The following is an 18,136-nucleotide window of genomic DNA, read 5'->3' on the forward strand; positions in this document are numbered from 1 at the left end:
TACTGTAAAAGTGGAAATCTCACCAATTCTCTCGCCCTCAATCCTGATTTTAAGGTGAACAAACATGGCAGACAACCGGCAGGAAGTATTTGCGATGGTTTTTGGATTCTTTTTTGGTTGTGAAAATTCACATATAGAAAAGTTCAACTAAGGATAAAGACGTGGAGACGGTTTGACATAACTGTTAGTTGTTTAAGGCATATGGTTACAATACTGCATGAGAGATGGAAAAAAGTTTTCATTTCAAAATGGATTTCCATCTCTAAGGGGAGCACCAGAGGTCCCCGTCACTCCTGTCACATTTAAAATCTTTAGTCTTTATCCAGATCGTCGTGCAGGAGACTCTGAGAGGTTTTCATTTCTTCAGTCTTTTTTCCAGATCAACAGGGTTTATTTGACAAAACGTTCAGCTGCACCAAAGGGCCAGGGCATTAAACTGGGATGGGCATTTATTTGGAGTTTTACAGTATCCACATTAAACAAGTAAGAATGTTAAGATACAGCAGGAGGGAACGAAGACAACGAGGGATGAAAGACAAAATCTGGATCAATAAGTATGAAGAGAGAGGAACAGGTAGAGAGAAAGTTGACAAACAGTTGATCCAGAAAGGGAATTTTTTTTTTTCGTTGAATATGAAAAAGAGAGAGAGAGGCTGAAAAAGGAAAGAAGGTAGAGATAAGAATTTTAAATGCATTTCATATCAACATGCACCTCTTTTGCAGATTACTGCAACAATATGATCTCAACGTGATACACTAATACGTATCTAAAATATAGCCTCAAATATATCATAAAAGTTGAACCATGAGAAACATAGAAAGAAAATAAACATTCAATAAATGTTGTTCAAACTCTCATCATTGGATCAACAACAAGAGGGTTAAATAGAGAGAGAGGGGGGGAGAGAGAGCAGCCTTCATAATGACACATCGCTCCCTCTCCGTTATCCTCCACACTACATCCTGATACAGTCAGGCTCGCGCTCCCATCGGTGCACACACACTCTCACTGACTCTCTCTCTCACACACACACACACACACACACACACACACACGCACACACCCCTCTCTGCCAGTGCACCTCCCTCTCTGTCTCTAACACACTGTCGTGCACGCACGACACGCACACGCGCACACCTGCTGGAGGGAGGAGTAGAAGAAGAAGAGGAGAGGAGCGGAGCGCGGCGGAGCACGCGGCGCAGCGGAGCATCTGTTCCCCTCGTTCGAGCGGAGAAACGGCGGTGAGGAGCGACCGGTGCGCACTGCTCAAGGTAGAGACTTTTTTTTTTTTTTGTCTTCTTTTATGGAGATGATCAGACTCAGCTGGATGCTCTCAAAGGCGCGTGGAGAATATATTATGTGTTGAATGTGCGCGTGCGTGTGTGGGAAGTTGTGCCGTTGAGTGGATGGGGAAGCTACAGTTGCTTAATTGCAGCAGATGGATGTGGAAGTCCGCTCCTGATTGGCTGTTGTTAATTAGAGCACTCCTGATTGTAGGCTAGAGGTTGCAGGGTCAGCTGCTGCAGAGTGAGGCAGCATGGTTTGGGGTTTGATGGTTTGCTAAAAGGCACTAATGAAGAAGCTGAGCACATTTTGTATCACGCTCTAACCAGATGTTTAATCCAGGTGCACGCTGGGATTTATTCAAAAGGAGAAGCAGAAGTTTAATTACATTTAAGGGTAAAAGTGGTACAAATAGCACATTTTATAAACATCCTTATTGATCATGAACGCTAAAAAAACCCCTCTCTTATCCTGAAACCAGTGTCAGGCTTTAGAAGCCCTTAGAGATCTGCACGGCCCTCCTCCTGCTGTGCTTCGGTTTTTCCACAAATGTGGATGAATAAGATCTCGTTGATCTAGTCCCTGCAAAAGCAAACTTTGTTAAAAAAAACCAAGTATAAAATCAAGGTGAGCAACAGGTGTGCTCACTGGGGTTATTAGACTGTCATGTTTTGGCTCTTTTTTTCCCCCTCCTTTTATAAATTTCTGACACGGGCATAATGTTGCTTTATGACTTTGCGACAGTGAAGAGCTAGCAGGGGATCAGGGGGGAGCGGGAGACTGCATGGCACGCTACAAAGGACTCTAGCTTGACTCTTATCAGTGGGCTGCAAATGCATGTGCCTCATCGTTAACCCTGAACACCAGACTGAAAAGGTGTTACAGTGCAGTTAGAAGTTGAGCAAATCAAAATGTGCTTTTAATCAAAAGTGCTCATGTCGTCTTCAAATCTGTTTCCTTTTAGCTTTGGCATCCAAACACAAAGTTTTATACAATCACTGCTAATGCTTTATTCTGCTCTTAAACGTGCTTTAACTGTAAATATAATGAGTTACATGTGCAGCCTCATGATTGTTTTTGTAAATGACTCGTACTTGGAGGAGTTAGGTTTGGCCTGAGGGCTCTGCAGCAGGCGTTCCTATTAAGTGTTAAATGGAGCCTGTGTCATTGTGCTGTAAGATTTTAAACCGTCGTTGTCTTTTATGTATATAGGTTTAGGTTTTTGTTGCCTTTGCGGCCTTACAGCTCTTTTGTTTGCAGGATTATGATGCATATGTTGGCATGGTGGATGCATGCTTACACAGACAGGCTGAATGCTTTAAGGATGTTAAAATAAGTCGTAAAGAGGTGATGACTTGATCAGTGGTTCTTACATAAACACACAGTTGCAGGTTGTTGGTTACTGCGTTGATGTATTCAGTGGAGCCTTGAGTATAAATATTTTCTTCTTCATAATCAATTTTTTTTATGTCCAATTAAATCTGCAGTCCTTACATCTTTCAAAATCTCATAATATCTTAAATCTTGACTCATAATCATTCTCATATTACTGCCAGTGTTTCTTTTTTTAAAAGTCAGTGGTACAATTCATCAATGAATCCAAGAAACAAATCAATCACCACATTCAGACAAGCTTTGAATACATCCACTCACTGACATGGTTGTGCTCTAATCATGCATCAGTTTGAGCCCGGCTCGAATCAATCAATATGTTGATTTACTTCTAAATTAGCTCTGAGAGGAACTAACCTGAGTGCAGGATCATTGGGCCGGTTACGTCTGCTGTACTCTACCTGTGGGGGCAGACGTTTACATGATGACTCCACATTTAAAGTCAGATTTAAAAAAAAAAGGATCAAACATATGAAGTAGAGCTTCTCTGCAGCTGTAAACACTCTGTGTGTTCACTGTATCTCTGGGTTTGATTCTTTTTAAGATGATCTGTTAGAAATGAGGTTTTACAAACTCCTGTCCTTGAATTCCTCTGAAATTCAGTTTTCAGTTCAGATTATGAATCAGCTGAAATGAAAGCTTTTTGGGTCTTTAACAGATGAAATACTGGATCAGATTTATTCATCATTGCATGACATTGATACTGCTTTCACATGAATTGATAGACAGATAAAATACAGTCCCATTTTATTTTGCATTGTACAAAATATGATGACTTAAGAGAAGTATTGTTTCATGAAGTATCTCGTCAAAAAACCTGAAATATTGGGGTGGACATATGTGAAACAATCTTAATGGCTGTTTAAGATTGATCATTTTGTCTCAAAAGCTTGGAAAAGAAGACGACATATTCTGTTTAATTAGAGTTTATCTCTTTTTGTTCCATGACGATGAACAGAGCGACTCTGCACTCTGATCCTGGAACGTTTTAACTCACACAAGCTGGGCATATGAATGTATGTTTTACACTGTAATAAAATAAAAACTTCAAACTACATTATTCCTCCGCTGGGGGCTTCAGGTGTATCCCATAGCTCACACATACAAGAACACAGAACCAACAGTAGACAATGTTATCTGGTTAAAGTATACGGTTAAAAACAAAGTCAGGATTTATTTAAAGGTGAATAAATACTTTAAATGGATCAAAAGTGATGTGTGGTAAATACTCATTGAACCCTGACCTGTAATTATAACATCTCTTGTTTATCAAAGATGATGTTTTACTGTCATTAAGATCAGATAATCCTTTATTATTAATCAAAGTGTTAAAGCAGTAAACGACAAGAGGGAAAGCGAGAGAAATGAGTACAAATAAAGGAAGCAAATATAGGAATTCAATAAAAATAAAGGTAAAATGTATTCACAAAGATTAAGTATTCAATAAACTACAAAACAATTAAGATCCAAACTATACACTTAAGAGACATATTATTGAGACATCAGATTGGACTCTATTTTATGTAATTTTTAACCCTTTAATTTCCACAGAGGAATTGTATTGTTTCCTTGACTGTTATTTATTTAAAGCTCCCAGCTTCCAGAAGAGTAAAGACAAACAACAACTTTTTTTTCACATTTGAAAGACTTAAAAACAACTTTATGAAGCATTTTTAAAAACAGAAAAAAAAAAAAGTGAATTGGAGGAATCTGAGAGGACAAATATTTGTTCTCATTTGAGTCGATTTGGTCGTTAAGAGCATAAACGTTTTGAAATGTTGTCAAGTGAACCTTATTTTCCTAAGGGGATTATATAATAATAAATCGTCATGACTTACGAATAAATTAGAATAACAGAAAACGTCTTTACTTACTTATATTTTTTCCCTGTGGGCAGTTTTAGATGTTTACCACCTGTTTGGTACTTTGTAAATGCCAAAATGAAAAGAAAGTATTCCTCTACAGTTCACTGATTAAAAAGAACAAAATTAAAATTGAATAAAATCTCAATAACAACGAGGCGTCAAATCATATGCTCGATATGATCTGATTCAGAACAATTTAAAGTTCAATATATCTCAATAAATTACATTAATTCAGGAAGTTTCAATCTTAGTATTTTTGTGAATATAGTATGTAGTATTCATAAACACAACATGTATAGTTTATGAAATAATAATAATTGTTATGTGTCGACAACTGTATATTTTGTGTTTTTGTCTCAGACAGAATTAAATCTGTGCTGTGAGATGTTTTCCTTATGAATGTAACAACGTTTCTCGGGGTGATGTTGATCATAAGTTTAACCCTTGGTGGTCTTGCCGTTTATTAAACACTTCCTGAATCAAATAAACCTTCTTAAGCAAAAGCAGCAGGACAACTTCTGCTGTGCGTCTCTAAGCGTGAACAACAACAACAACAGTGATACCTCACTTCACTTGTCTTAAAGCAAAATCACTCCACCAACCGTAACCATGAGCAACCTTAAAGGCAAAGTGCATCATATTAAACAGTTACTCTTGCAATTCAATGAAAAGTACAAAATACAAATAAAAATGAAATTAGCCTTAAATCAAATAATGTATATCATCTCATCTGAGAAAAAATAAGTTCTATAAAATAAAACATAAATCTCATCTCTATGTTACATAAATATCCTTACTGTAGAAAGTCATGAATGGGTTAATTTTGTTGAATTTTCTGCAGGAATTACATTTTTAAAATTGTGTTTTCTCTTTGTGATTTATTTCCTCCTGATCTGAAGAATTGTTGCACAAAATGATCAACTTTAACCCTTGATGACATTATTAAAATGATGAAACATATGAGTAATATATCGATGTAGAACAGAAGAATTACAAAAAAAGGTCTTGGTCGTGGAAAGATGTTGTGGATATGTTTGTGACCCCGAAACGACCACAGAGCAGCTCGGCTTTAAGGGAAAGAAGGAACAGGACATGTTGACTTCTGGGTGACAAGGTGCAGATGATTAAAGCCGGCACTGGACTGAAGTGATCAGCTGTCGGACTGACAGGTGTGAAGATGTCACCAGAAGCTGCGGCTGCTGTGAATGAAGGCTGTGCAGCAGGAGCACGTAGGTCAGGCCGCTCGGCTGAAAACAAGCCCGATGAGAGACCTGATTAATTCTGATTTTGGCCTTGAGAGGAATAAAAAAAAAACGGACTGTTCTGACCCTGGATATGTTCACGGCGTGATTGCTGATCAGCGCAAACATTAACCAACACTGGAGCTAACAATGAGGCGTGTTCACGGTGTGACTCTCTCTCTCGATGTGATGTGCTTTCAATGTAGCTGTGCATCTGACAGATCACGAGTGGAAATATTCAACTGCACGTCTTTTATTTCACTGAAAATGATTGAGCGTGTTGTTGCAGTATGATGAAAGACCTTTTAAAGATTTTTTAAAAGTTAATTTACAATAAAAATAAAAACATACCGACTCAATTTAAAAATAAAATAAGTATTGGCCCACGGACTTTATGATGAGATAATGACATAATTATACATTTGAGTGAACGACTCCTTATTCCTGCTGTGTTGGGGGGTAATGCATTTCAAAGCACATGTTAGAGCAATGGTTCTCAACTGGTGGGTCGGGACCCAGAGCTGGGTCGCGGAGCCATTTTTTGTGTGCCTGCAAAAAAAAAAAAAGTGTAAAAATGTCTGTGAAGCGCTTTTTAAACATTTTGTTCTGTTCAGTTTATTGTTTGTTGTTTATTACTCGCTGTGTAAGCTTTCTACAAGCTTGTCTTTTGTCTTTTGTTCTGTCCTGTTATGCCTTGCCGCGAAACAAATCGTCCTTCGGGGAAAAATCAAGTTAAAGTCGAGTGGTCCCCCTGGAGATTTGGTTAACTTTCCAAACAGGGCGGGCAGGTATAGACTGCAGGTGACATTTTATCTGTTCCTAGCCGTGCTTACCAACTGAAAGGAACCAATTTGTCGAGGGGAGCGCTGCAGTCACTTGTCTTAGATTTTATTTTCAAACAAAGCTGCACCCCACAAAATGTTAGAGGATTGTATATAAGCAGTATATTAACCTTTTCTCTGTTTGGGTGATTTTCAACCAGTGAGCTAGAAAGGCTGTTAGAAAGTGCAAAGTATGACCCGCCCTCCTCTGCCTCTGATTGGCTTACTCTGATAGCCCTACTCAACCAACCAACAAAGGCCAATTAGAGACAGAGCAGGACGTCTCTAGCCAGAAAAGCCAGAAAAATTAAGGACCAACATCAGAGGGGATTTAGAAGTTGTTGGTACACACAGTGAGAACTCCAAAAAAAAGAAGCACTAGTAGTTACACACCACACCTCTGCTTAAATACAAGCTATTATTATTCAGATGCTGTCCTCCAGATAAACACAAAACTGCATTGAGTAGATTTTATTTCCATGCTTTTCATTTATAAAAGCATTTAAGTTGCTTTTGTTGTAAATGTTTCAAGGATTCTGCAAACACACAATTTGGTCCTTTGTTACATAACAGCAACAAAACAAAATCATCAACCCTCAGGAACCAATTTAGGAGCTCTCATTGGAGTTGGCATGAACAATTTATTTTAATCCTTAAAAAAAAAAATCAAATAGATATTTTCATGTAAAGTCAAACGATAAAAGATTTTCCAGCACATCACATGACATTTCTCATAGTGTCTCAGTGGATAGAATTTCAGAGAAATGTTGGTGTATGGATTTTTTTTTTGCTCTTTTCTCAAACTTTCTTCTGCAGTACAAACAACCTTATTGAATCGTTGATTGTCTGCTTGGCTTCCAGAGATTTCTCTCAAGGACATCGGCATCCAGCGCACATCCTTGATGCAAATGACATTTTTTAAATGAATGAGAGATGGCTGCTGTGATTTGTGAATACTGATAAAGTTATTAATATAAATGCAGGAGCGCTATCCTATTCATTTCCTGTTGTAGAAGGGATCGAGGCTGTGAACCCTGAAGTCATAAGGCGCTGACACCTCAGAGGGAGGCGCACCCAGACAGATCAAGTAAGAGCGGCCGTGTGTGTGTGTGTGTGTGTGTGTGTGTGTGTGTGTGTGTGTGTGTGTGTGTATGTGTGTGTGTGTGTGTGGTAAAGGAAGGGTGGGGTCGTGTGCTCAGCCATCATAATTTACAATAATAAAACTATATATTATACTATGTATTTAAAAAAAAATATATAGATTATGTATATAATTTTATAGCTGTATAGATTCCCCTGCTTCACTTTATCGTCGTCCCCTACATGCTGTGATGTCAGTCAGACTGATCTGAGACTAAGAGGCTACACAGATTTCAGAGTTACACTTAAAAAAGAAGATGAAATATTAAGAATATAGATCAGATATTTACAATAATAAAATAATTAAGCGATCAGGACTTTGGCAAGCTATGGCCTGGGTAAATAGTTGATTCTGATTGACTGCGGGGGTCAAATTATCCTTGACAAAGGGAGGAGTAGTTTGGGTTAATATGTGCGTTCATCATTCTAAATAAATGGTTATTGTAATTATTCTCGAGAAAGTAACAGTGCCACAAACATGGACAAAAAAAAATCAGAGATTTCCAGAAGAAAGTGGAAGAGAAGAAAGTTGTTAATTCACGAGATTAGAGTTTTAAATTTACGAAAATAAAATCTGAAGAGAATAAAGTCATACATTTATGAGATTAGTCATCAAGCTCCAAGAATAAAGTAATAAATTAATTTGAATTAATTAAAGTGAAATAAAAATCAAAGTGGAAAGAGAATACAATTATTCCTTTCTGATATTAGTCATACTTTTACAAGAATAAAGTCTAGATTGGACTCTTAATTTACAAGAGTAGTTTATTTTAATTGAATGAGTTTAGAGTCATATTTGTAAGTAGTGATTTTACAAAAATAAAGCTGTAATGTCTGTTCCGTTATAATCCAAGTGTTAATTGGTGATGGTCAATGATTAGATTTTTCACTCATTTTCAAAAGTATTAAAAAGGCAACGATAATCATGAGCAATTATCAAATATCAACTATCTTTCATTAAGATGTTAAATTCTGAATGTCCACCGTTTTTCAAGTTATTGTCACTCTGACAGATTAGATCAAATTATTAATATCCTCAGTTTCAAACTTTGCTCGGTGACAGAAAATATTTGTGTCTTTGGAACTATTGTGATTCTGTTTCAACGTGTTCAGGTGTGCAAAGTATTTGCACTGAGGCTTTAAAGATAGCGACTAATGATACTTTAGCAGGCTGAAACTTCAGAAGATGCTTTTTGATATTATCTTTCAAAATAAAACGTCTAACCATTGACTAAAACAACTACTTCATTCTCCTGAAAATTATGACTTGAAATTGTCTATTTTTTGTTCTTCAACGTGGCCCTGATACTCGCTCGTAATTATTGAAAAGGCCTAACAGCATTTCTTTTCACCTATCAAACATGACCAATCATTGGTTTCTTTAAGTGTGATGGAGCTTTTGGGACAATGGCATGGCGGGTTGGCTTGCGAATCTTACTATGCGAATGTTATTCTACCATGCACAGTGTTATCTACTTTGTACCTTGCTAACAAAACATTAGCTCTCTATAGCTGAGCTGAAAAGCACTGCCACAAATTTGAACTATTCATCATCGCCAAGTCGGATCTAAAATCAATTTCCTGGACTGACCACTGCTTCTATGCTGTTTAAAACGTGTGAGATGGGAATTATATTCTGTTTGAGGATTATCAGGCCTTGAAGTCATCCCTGATTTTGTGTTAATGGATTCCTCGTTCAGCAGCAGCCCTACTTACATTTTTTTCCTGTTTACTGTTGGACGACACATTGGCTGGATCATTTGTGAATGCATTTTATGAACTCTAAATAGTTTCCAAAGAAACCTCAGAACACTCATTGTTATGTTGGAGTGAGCAAAGAAAAATGGAGGTTTAAAAGGACTAATGTACAGTGACTTATTGTAATGTATTATTATTCTTTTCATTACTTCCCTCTATAAAGCCCTCTACATTCTCTAATCCCTCTCACTTCTGTGGCAGTGAACTTTCATGAAAGGTGCTGACACCATCGGAAACACTTTAGAGTTTATTGTCTTGGACACTCGGGTGACCACCGGGGAATCAAACAACTACAAGACGAAATATTGACGACCCATTGACCTCTTACAACCGGGGCGAGAGAAAATGATTGGTACTTTCTTTAAGCTCGCCTCTATAATTGAAACTGCCCACAAATCACGGCTTGACATGACTCTAGCTCAGTGCTACAAAGCAGAGATTGAAGTGACACTGATTTATGGAAGGGTCTCTGATTATTCTTCATGTTTCTCTTTGCTAATCCACCCAACACGACCGTGGGTGAAATTGAATCAGAAAAATCAATCAGGATTCGGAGCTTTAACCTGGATTCATCTGTTCTTAGTTTCTCATGCAGAACAGAGGAGTCTACATGAATACTTAGGATTCTGAAAATAGAGTGCAGACAGGAAGGTCAAGAGATCAAATATCAACCTGATGGACAGGAATCATACCTACTTCAGTACATTTGGTCAGCAAATTGGTCTCTAATCGGGACGTGTTGATCAAAACAGAGAAAATATCTAGTAGTAAATCGTTGTCATACGATTCTTCCTCTTTATATTTATTAGATACACTGGTAGTGTGTGTGTCGGTTGCTGTTACCATATTATAGTCATTTTCACCTCTCATGTTGTGAGTCTGTGAATCTTTTAGAGCAGCTTTGCCTGGTTTGAAGCTTGAAAAAAGTAATTTTTTATTTTATAGTGGCGTCTATGAGAACCCTCATTTCAGCCTCTGACTGAAACAGTTCGTTTGAGCTGCTGTCTCTTTAGGGCCCTCCTCCCCATGTGCTCACTTTCCTCTGATTGGTCAGCTCTCCGGAAGCCTTCCATGGGGCAGAACGCTGCAGGGCTGCCAGGGGAGGGCTGCTCTCCAGTGCTGGGAGGAGAGAGCCTTACCTAGAGGTTTGAAGTCGTCTTGTGAAATTGCTGGTTTCATATCGGGAAACTATGGCGGGATTTACAGAACAAGCCATTTAGCGCCCTCTGCAGAATTATCATGGGATCACTCCAACATGCATTTACCTCATCATTTGAAACTTTGCCCACGTTTAGTATGGACATCCAGAATTGTAATGATTGAGATTTTTAAATTAGGATCAGAATAATATGTCAACTTTAATAAAACAGGGAAGCAGCTGCTGATTAGCAGATATCAGGGGTGGATGATTCTCCCCCTGGAACTACAAATAACCAGGATGTTTCATGGCAGCTGAGGTATCCAGGACACTCTGGACATCTGCTGCACAACTACTGACTGCAGCTTCTGTGTCAAAATAATACAGTCAAAATAAAGTACTTACACTCACTAGTGGCCTTCTGAGTCATGTCCCACTCTTTTCATAAAGCCACTGAATTGAGCAGGAAGTTAGATCCAGAATTGGTGCTAAACATGCGTCTTAGACAGCTAATACACATGTGTATTTGGATTATTTATAATGTGTGTGTGGGGCCATGAAAATCACAGGAGTTTCCTGTGAGAAATAATGAAACAGGAGGGGGCCAGGAGATGGGCATGAAATACGAGTAAATCCCCGGAAAAACGGGAGTACCAGCAGGTATGCTAATCAGGGGAGGATCACGGTGTCTCCAAGTATGTCCACACTCTCTGTGTGTTAATAAATGTTTATAATATGTTACAGAATGGTATGAACATGAAGACAGAAATGAAGAATTAGACAATAGAGACACAATGAGGAAAAGAGAGAAAATATTCAGAGAGATTGAAGGAGAGGAGAGAGAGAGAGGTCCCGGCAGCCATGTCTTATTCATGTCAGGTCATCGGCACAGGGACCGACACTGCTGAATTATGGAGAACACAGCCAGGAACACAACACACACACACACACACACACACACACACACACACACACACACACACACACACACACACACACACACGCACACACACTGCAATGCATATCTATCATAACAAATGATCTTCTCAGAGAAAGAAAAACCTGTTTGAGCCAGTGGGAGTAACATTTTCGGACTTTAAGAATCTGGTGGTATTTTATTTTCTCTCACAGTATTAAAAGCTGAACCCCTCAGAGGACAAAAAACATCTTCTCCCTCTCTCTCGGGTTCCATGTAAACTCTCAGAAAGGTCATGTGCACACAGACTTTGGTTTAACGGTCATTTCTGCAGATCAGTGTGTGCACAACATCTGTTTTTTTTGTTTTTTTTTCACTGAGAGTCAGACTTTTTACAAGTTTTCTTTACAGACATGGACACTCTGTGGTACGAATCAAAACAAACCGAGGCTCAATACTCGGTAACTTTAACGCATTGAAGACTACAGATCAGAATTGATTACTGTCTTTTATAACCACGCAATACAAGGCTGAGAAGTATGTAACTGTTTTAAATAATTACACTAATTTAAGGTAAAAACATATTTTCAGTGTTTGCCAACAAAAGTTTGAGCTTTTGCCAACCTGGAGAGCAAGAATAAGAATCTGCCTCTCATCTCGTACCGTAATGGTAAGACCACCCAGACTATAAGACGACCACAGAGGAGAAAAAAGATATGTATGTTTTGATGCCAAAAGAAAAATGAACGAGATAACAGAACCTCAAAATCACAACAGAAGTTCTTATTTAGACCACTGTTTAGTTTAACCCAGTTCAATGTTGGTTTAGGTTTGACACACGGGGAGATAATCATTTCAGGTAACATTGATTGTATTGTTATTTGGGCTGTAAACTAATCAAAACGTTTTCATTACGATTAATCATTAATTTTCAATAGTTAATCGTGATTAATTGCATTTTTCTGCAGGTTTGAAATTCCATTATGAAAATAAAAATTGATAGACTTTTATTTTGAAATATTTTCTCTCTTTACTTGCTGTTTGAATTCCAACCTGCTTTTATTTTGAAATAAAGTAATCACCTTTTATAGATCGAAGGTTGGGACATTGACTTGACCACAGACAAAGGAACTCGTTATGGATGAAGAACTCAAGTGAAAGAGCTCAAAGGGACGGTAACAAAGGTCAATGTGTGATGTCATAATGCTGACAGCTCTAATTTGTATGAGTGTGTCCACTTTGCACAGGAAGCTGAGATCATTGTAGATCAGACACAAACCCCACCCTGATCAGCTGTGTCCATAAGACATGCTTCACTGATATAACATGAGGCATATGATGCGTTCAGGCTCGCTACGTGGAGACACAAGACATAATCAGGCAACTGCTGAAAATAGCAAATCACCAGGGAGTGCAAATGACGCACTGGTGAAGTGCCGAGAAACGTGAGCAGCTCATAACTCGTAATTACGAAATAATGATCTAAAAACAGAGCAGACTTTTTGTTTCTCACTAAATACAGTAAGCGTTGGTAGGAAAGCTCCCATTTCAAGTCTTATTTCTGGGAAAGCAAATCTTGTGTTTTTAAGAAAAATAACTTTGTGAAAAATAATATTGACAGAATCACACTGAATAAAACAATTTTTTTTACACCTGTTAAATAGAATCATATTTTTTATTATCTTTAAATTAAATTGTCACATTTCCTGCAGGATGACGTTTTATCTGTGACAGACGTTAAATATTTAATAGCATACCTTTTTAATAATAATAATAGATGGATAGAAAATGTAAATTTTTTAAAGAAATAAATGATAATTCATTCAAGTACTCTTGAGTTCAGCAAACGCTTTAGTAAATAAAAACACTGCCAACAGAAAAGATTTCAAATAAAAAATATCTATATTTGTTTGAAAAATCTCTGAAATATAACATTTTCAAAACTCTATTGTTTTGATTAGTTCTGTTATTTCTAATTCATTTCTTTGCTCTCTTTTTCTCTTTGTGCTCACACACACACACACACACACACACACACACACACACACTCCTCTGTGTCTGAATTCATGTCCACCTTACAACACAAGCAGCCCCTCCAGGATACTTATTGATTTTCCTCCATGGCCTCGTGCAACTCACTCATACACAGACGCATGCAAGCCTGCACGCACACGCTCACACACACACACACACACACACACACACACACACACACACACACACACACACACACACACACACACACACACACACACACAGACCCCCCTGAAACGTGCAGGAATTCCTCCGCGGTCATAGTTTGAAATTTTCAGGTTGGTCTCAGAGGTTTTCTTAAAGCAACTTTGAAGTCGGAAAAAACGTTTGACATTTCTGCAGGTTCATTGACGTGTGTGTGTGTGTGTGTGTGTGTGTGTGTGTGGCTGCGTGTGTTAATACATTCAACTCACTGAATGTAAAAATACAGAGCATTCTGGTACTGCTTACAGGACTTGTTTGACACTTCCTACTCTCTTTGTGTGTTTTTGGGATAATGTTGAAGACACTGCTAAAATAACACATTGAGTGTTTCCTCTCTTTGGACATTTCTTTGCTCTTTGCTTTGGCACAAAACAGCTGGCATATAAAGAGGACACTTAACACAAAATCAGATGTGATATTTAAAAGGACACATGGACTTCCTGAGCCAATCAATACTGAGCACGGGATTGTGCTTCTGCGGGGATATTTTTGAAGAAGGTTCAGAAGATTGAATGGCCTGAAATCGCCTTTTATACACATTCAATTAGGGCCAGTAACATTACAATTAGAGCTCTTAAAGGAAACAGACTGTTTAAACACAAGCTTCTCCATGCTGTGTAACCCAAAGCTTTATCATATTTAAAATAATTCAGACAGAGAAGAGTTGTGTAATAGGATTATTTTTTAAGTACTTGTCTGTTTATTTATCAGCTTGTATTGATCTGACGATGATGCTGATGCAGCTGTAACGGGTGTAATAAATAGTTTTGCATTCACCACATTCATCCTGCCTTAATGATGTTTGAATTCAGTTTCTATATTCTGCAGAAACATGATTTAGAATTTCTGCATCAGTTTCTTCCTTCAGGAGCAGAACACATCTAAAAGGAGAACAGAAAAAAACCTTCAATGTTCAGGTGTGTTTGATTAAATCTGCCTGAACAAACAAAGACACACTGATTGTTAATTCTTCTCTGATTGTTAATTGTATGAATTGTAATCAGTGGAGCCACATGTGAACAAATGTAACGTTCATGGTGGTTTCCTGTTTTCTTCTTTTTTTTCTTAAAAGGTTTATTTTTGGACTTTTTTAAGACTTTATTAAGAGACAGGACAGTGGACAGAGTCAGACATTAGAAAAAGAGAGAGAGTGTGTGAATGACATTTGGGTAAGGGAGCCACAGGTTGGATTTGAACCCTGGCCACCTGCTTAGAGGACTGTAGCCTTCGTACATAGTGCCTTTGCACACTAACCACTTGGCTAAGGGCGCCCCCTGTTTTTCTATCATTTTAAAGCCGCCTTCTTTTTTTGTCACGGTTCTATTCCTGGTTGAAGCATTTTGTTGTTGTATATAGATACATACCATTTACAAGCCTGCATCAAATTTTGAATGAATTTGTGTAAATCATGTCTTTGAAACATAGATTTATGAGTGTGTGAATATTTAACTGGAGTTTAATTATTTGCAGAGTCGTCTTTCAGCAGATTCACTGAATCTGAAACTGTGCTCACTCCTTTATTTGTTTCACCGTTTATAAACAGAGTAATTTAATGTCTGGGCAGATAAAGTTATGACCAGTGGAAGGCAGGAAAAATACTTTCTTTTGACGACAGGTACAAGCGTGCATCATCACACATCATCAATCAATCTTTATCTTTATTTGTATAGCGCCAATACAAAAAAGCATGGAAAGACCTAACTGATACAAACCCAGCGTTAATCCATCATGAGCAACATTTAGCAAAGTTAAAGCAGCGTGAAAAAACTTTCTTTCAACGTAAACACTAGGGGGCAGTGTTGAGGCAGAGGGGAGGTGACGGAGTCAACAAGCAGCAGGGACAACAATGGCAGACAGTTTTGGAGACAAATTGACTGTAAGGTGTTTCAGTTATATAAGTGACCATGTTTAAAGTGTTCAGTTTTTTAAACCTGACGAGGATATTTTGACATTACAATGAAGGGTCACTGGTTTATGTGATTTATGATTCATAACTTCAAACTGAATGACAGCAAACACTCTCTTAGTTTACATTATCATCTGACATTAAAAAACTGTAATGTCTGTAACTGCTGTGAACAAAGTGATACGGTTCTGCAGTAGTTTCCATTCATTTTAGGCCTGCTGTTAAATAAACCTTTTAAGAAAATTAAATCTGAAGATTAAATAAACGCTTTCAGTCGCAGATACACACGACGCTGAGCCGCGAGCAGCACGGAGATGTTGCAGACAGCAGCATGGATTACATTTTGAGGGCGTATCTGTTGTGTCAAACGTGTGCGTAAATAACGGCTCTGATACACTTGCGGTCTAGACGTGGAGTTAGTGTTTCAGACGGAGAAAGGGCTGATGGTGTGAAGTGTTACAGCTGAGAGCTTCACAGGGCGGAGAGCGTGCTGACACAGGATCATTAGTTTCTTATTGAACAGATTCATCATCACAATGTGATCTTTGTTTACTCACAGAGAGTCGGACTGCTGTGTGTGAGTGTGAGTGTGTGTGTGTGTGTGTGTGTGTGTGTGTGTGTGTGTGTGTGTGTCTGCTGTTAGCGTCATCTTAACTGATGAAAACAGCAGGTGAACAAAGATTCAGGATGCTGTAACTCCTACAGCGGGACCGTTCGGTCTCAGAGCGGAGTAACGGGGGATTCTAAAGCAGACGAGCTCAAGCAGTAAACTCAAATGATTTTGGGAGAAATCTTAAAACTCTGCCCCCGTTTCTGTGGTGACTGTTCTGATCCCCCAAACCCTGTATGAGGGAGGGGTTGACTGTGTGTTGTTACTGCAGCTCAGCATCATAAATGGTGTCACCACGTCCTCACTGACATCAACAAACATGGTGTTAGCATGTCTGATTGTTTTTAACAGAGCCTACCTCTCAGTTTCATAATCCTCGCTCTGTGAGGGACCACAATGATAAAACTGTTAAAAGCAAGGTCGAAAACTTTGCAGAGCAGTGCGTGTGTGTGTGTGTGTGTGTGTGTGTGTTTGGGCAGCACACTGATTGAAGAGCTCTTTCTCTGTTTAATGAGATGTTGACTGATTGAAATATTTAGCGATGAGACTTAATAAAACAGAACATTTAAGAACAAAATATTATGAAGTGATTTGATGCAGCTTCTTGTGAAAAAAAAGAAAGTCAAACATTTAAAAGAAATAATGGTTAAGTAAATTAGATTGACAACAAAAGAAGTTTGATTACACTGAAAATGTTCTGAAGCAACGTCCGCCATCTTGCTTGGTAGCTATGCTAACAGGCGCTGTGGAGGAAGCTGAGAAAAACAGACAATGGCGGAAAGTATGTTTCAACTTCAAACTGATATGGATGAAGGGGATTTTGAAGGTCTGTTCGTCTCCACGAGCCACAATATAGCGACCAGCAGTCGAGGCTGATGGAGTGCTGTGCATTCTGGGAGTTGTTGTCTTTCATCCACATGAGCCAAAAAGACACTTTCTGCCTTTTCTCGGTCAAGAAGGCACCAAGTTCAAAATGTATTTCACATTTCTACTACATATATGACCCAATTTAAATACAGATTCGTGTTTCAACGGGTGAAGTATCCCTTTAAGCCTCCTGGCCTATTGTCATCAGTGACAAACACCATTACATTGCATATCAGAATCACAGAATGCTGCATTGTCAGAATTTGCTGGGAAAGTTTAGGCTTCTTTTCGGCACACTGTTTTTAGATTCTAGCAGCCATTAGTGATTCTGCTCTGGTTCTTCTCAGTCATGCTGGTGGTCATTTGCTTCTGACAGACATGGAGGAGAGTAGATGATGACTATGTTCTTATTTTGGAACCAAATATTTTATAGGAAGAATATGCAGTTCTGTTACAGCCACCATTAAGGCGTCACAGGTTGTCTGCCGCAGACGTGGTTTCAGTCTTCTGACAGAGCAGATAGGCTTCAGTTTGAACCCTCACAGTCCTGAGTCCCCGAATTCTACAGCAGCTTTTTACACATGCATGTTCTTCAGACATAAACGCTAACCTACGTTACTTTGTGGCCGAATGCATCCAATGAGAAACTGATGAAGAACTTCAGCTGCTATCGTGTAAATGATTATGTTTGGGTGTTGACGAGTGCTGTCAAACCTTCCTGTGGGGTTCACGTTGGACACTACAAAACATGGGATTGGGACTGGACAGGGAAAAAGGTGAACAGGAGCAGACGAGAGTGGGAATCATAATAACAATAGACCAGTTTTATATGATTTCTATCAGCTGGGGTGTTTGCTGGATAAACGTGCACGGCTTATGTCAAACACGCAGTCATTATTTCAACAGGTGACAGTAGATAAATTATTTCTTTTTGTTCTCAATAGAGAGATGAAAAAAGG

General features: G+C 38.5%; 1 long non-coding RNA gene across 1 annotated transcript in view; it reads left to right on the plus strand.

Moving 5' to 3' along the window:
- Nucleotides 1-999: 999 nt before the first annotated feature.
- The window catches only part of LOC136179213 (uncharacterized), a 147,493-nt gene continuing 130,356 nt past the window's right edge, over nt 1,000-18,136 (plus strand). The window contains exon 1 of the long non-coding RNA XR_010666416.1: nt 1,000-1,272. This is a non-coding gene — a long non-coding RNA (uncharacterized lncRNA). The remainder of the gene's footprint in view (nt 1,273-18,136) is intronic.

This window comes from Labrus bergylta, chromosome 1 (genome assembly GCF_963930695.1).
Source record: "Labrus bergylta chromosome 1, fLabBer1.1, whole genome shotgun sequence".
Taxonomy (NCBI): domain Eukaryota; kingdom Metazoa; phylum Chordata; class Actinopteri; order Labriformes; family Labridae; genus Labrus; species Labrus bergylta.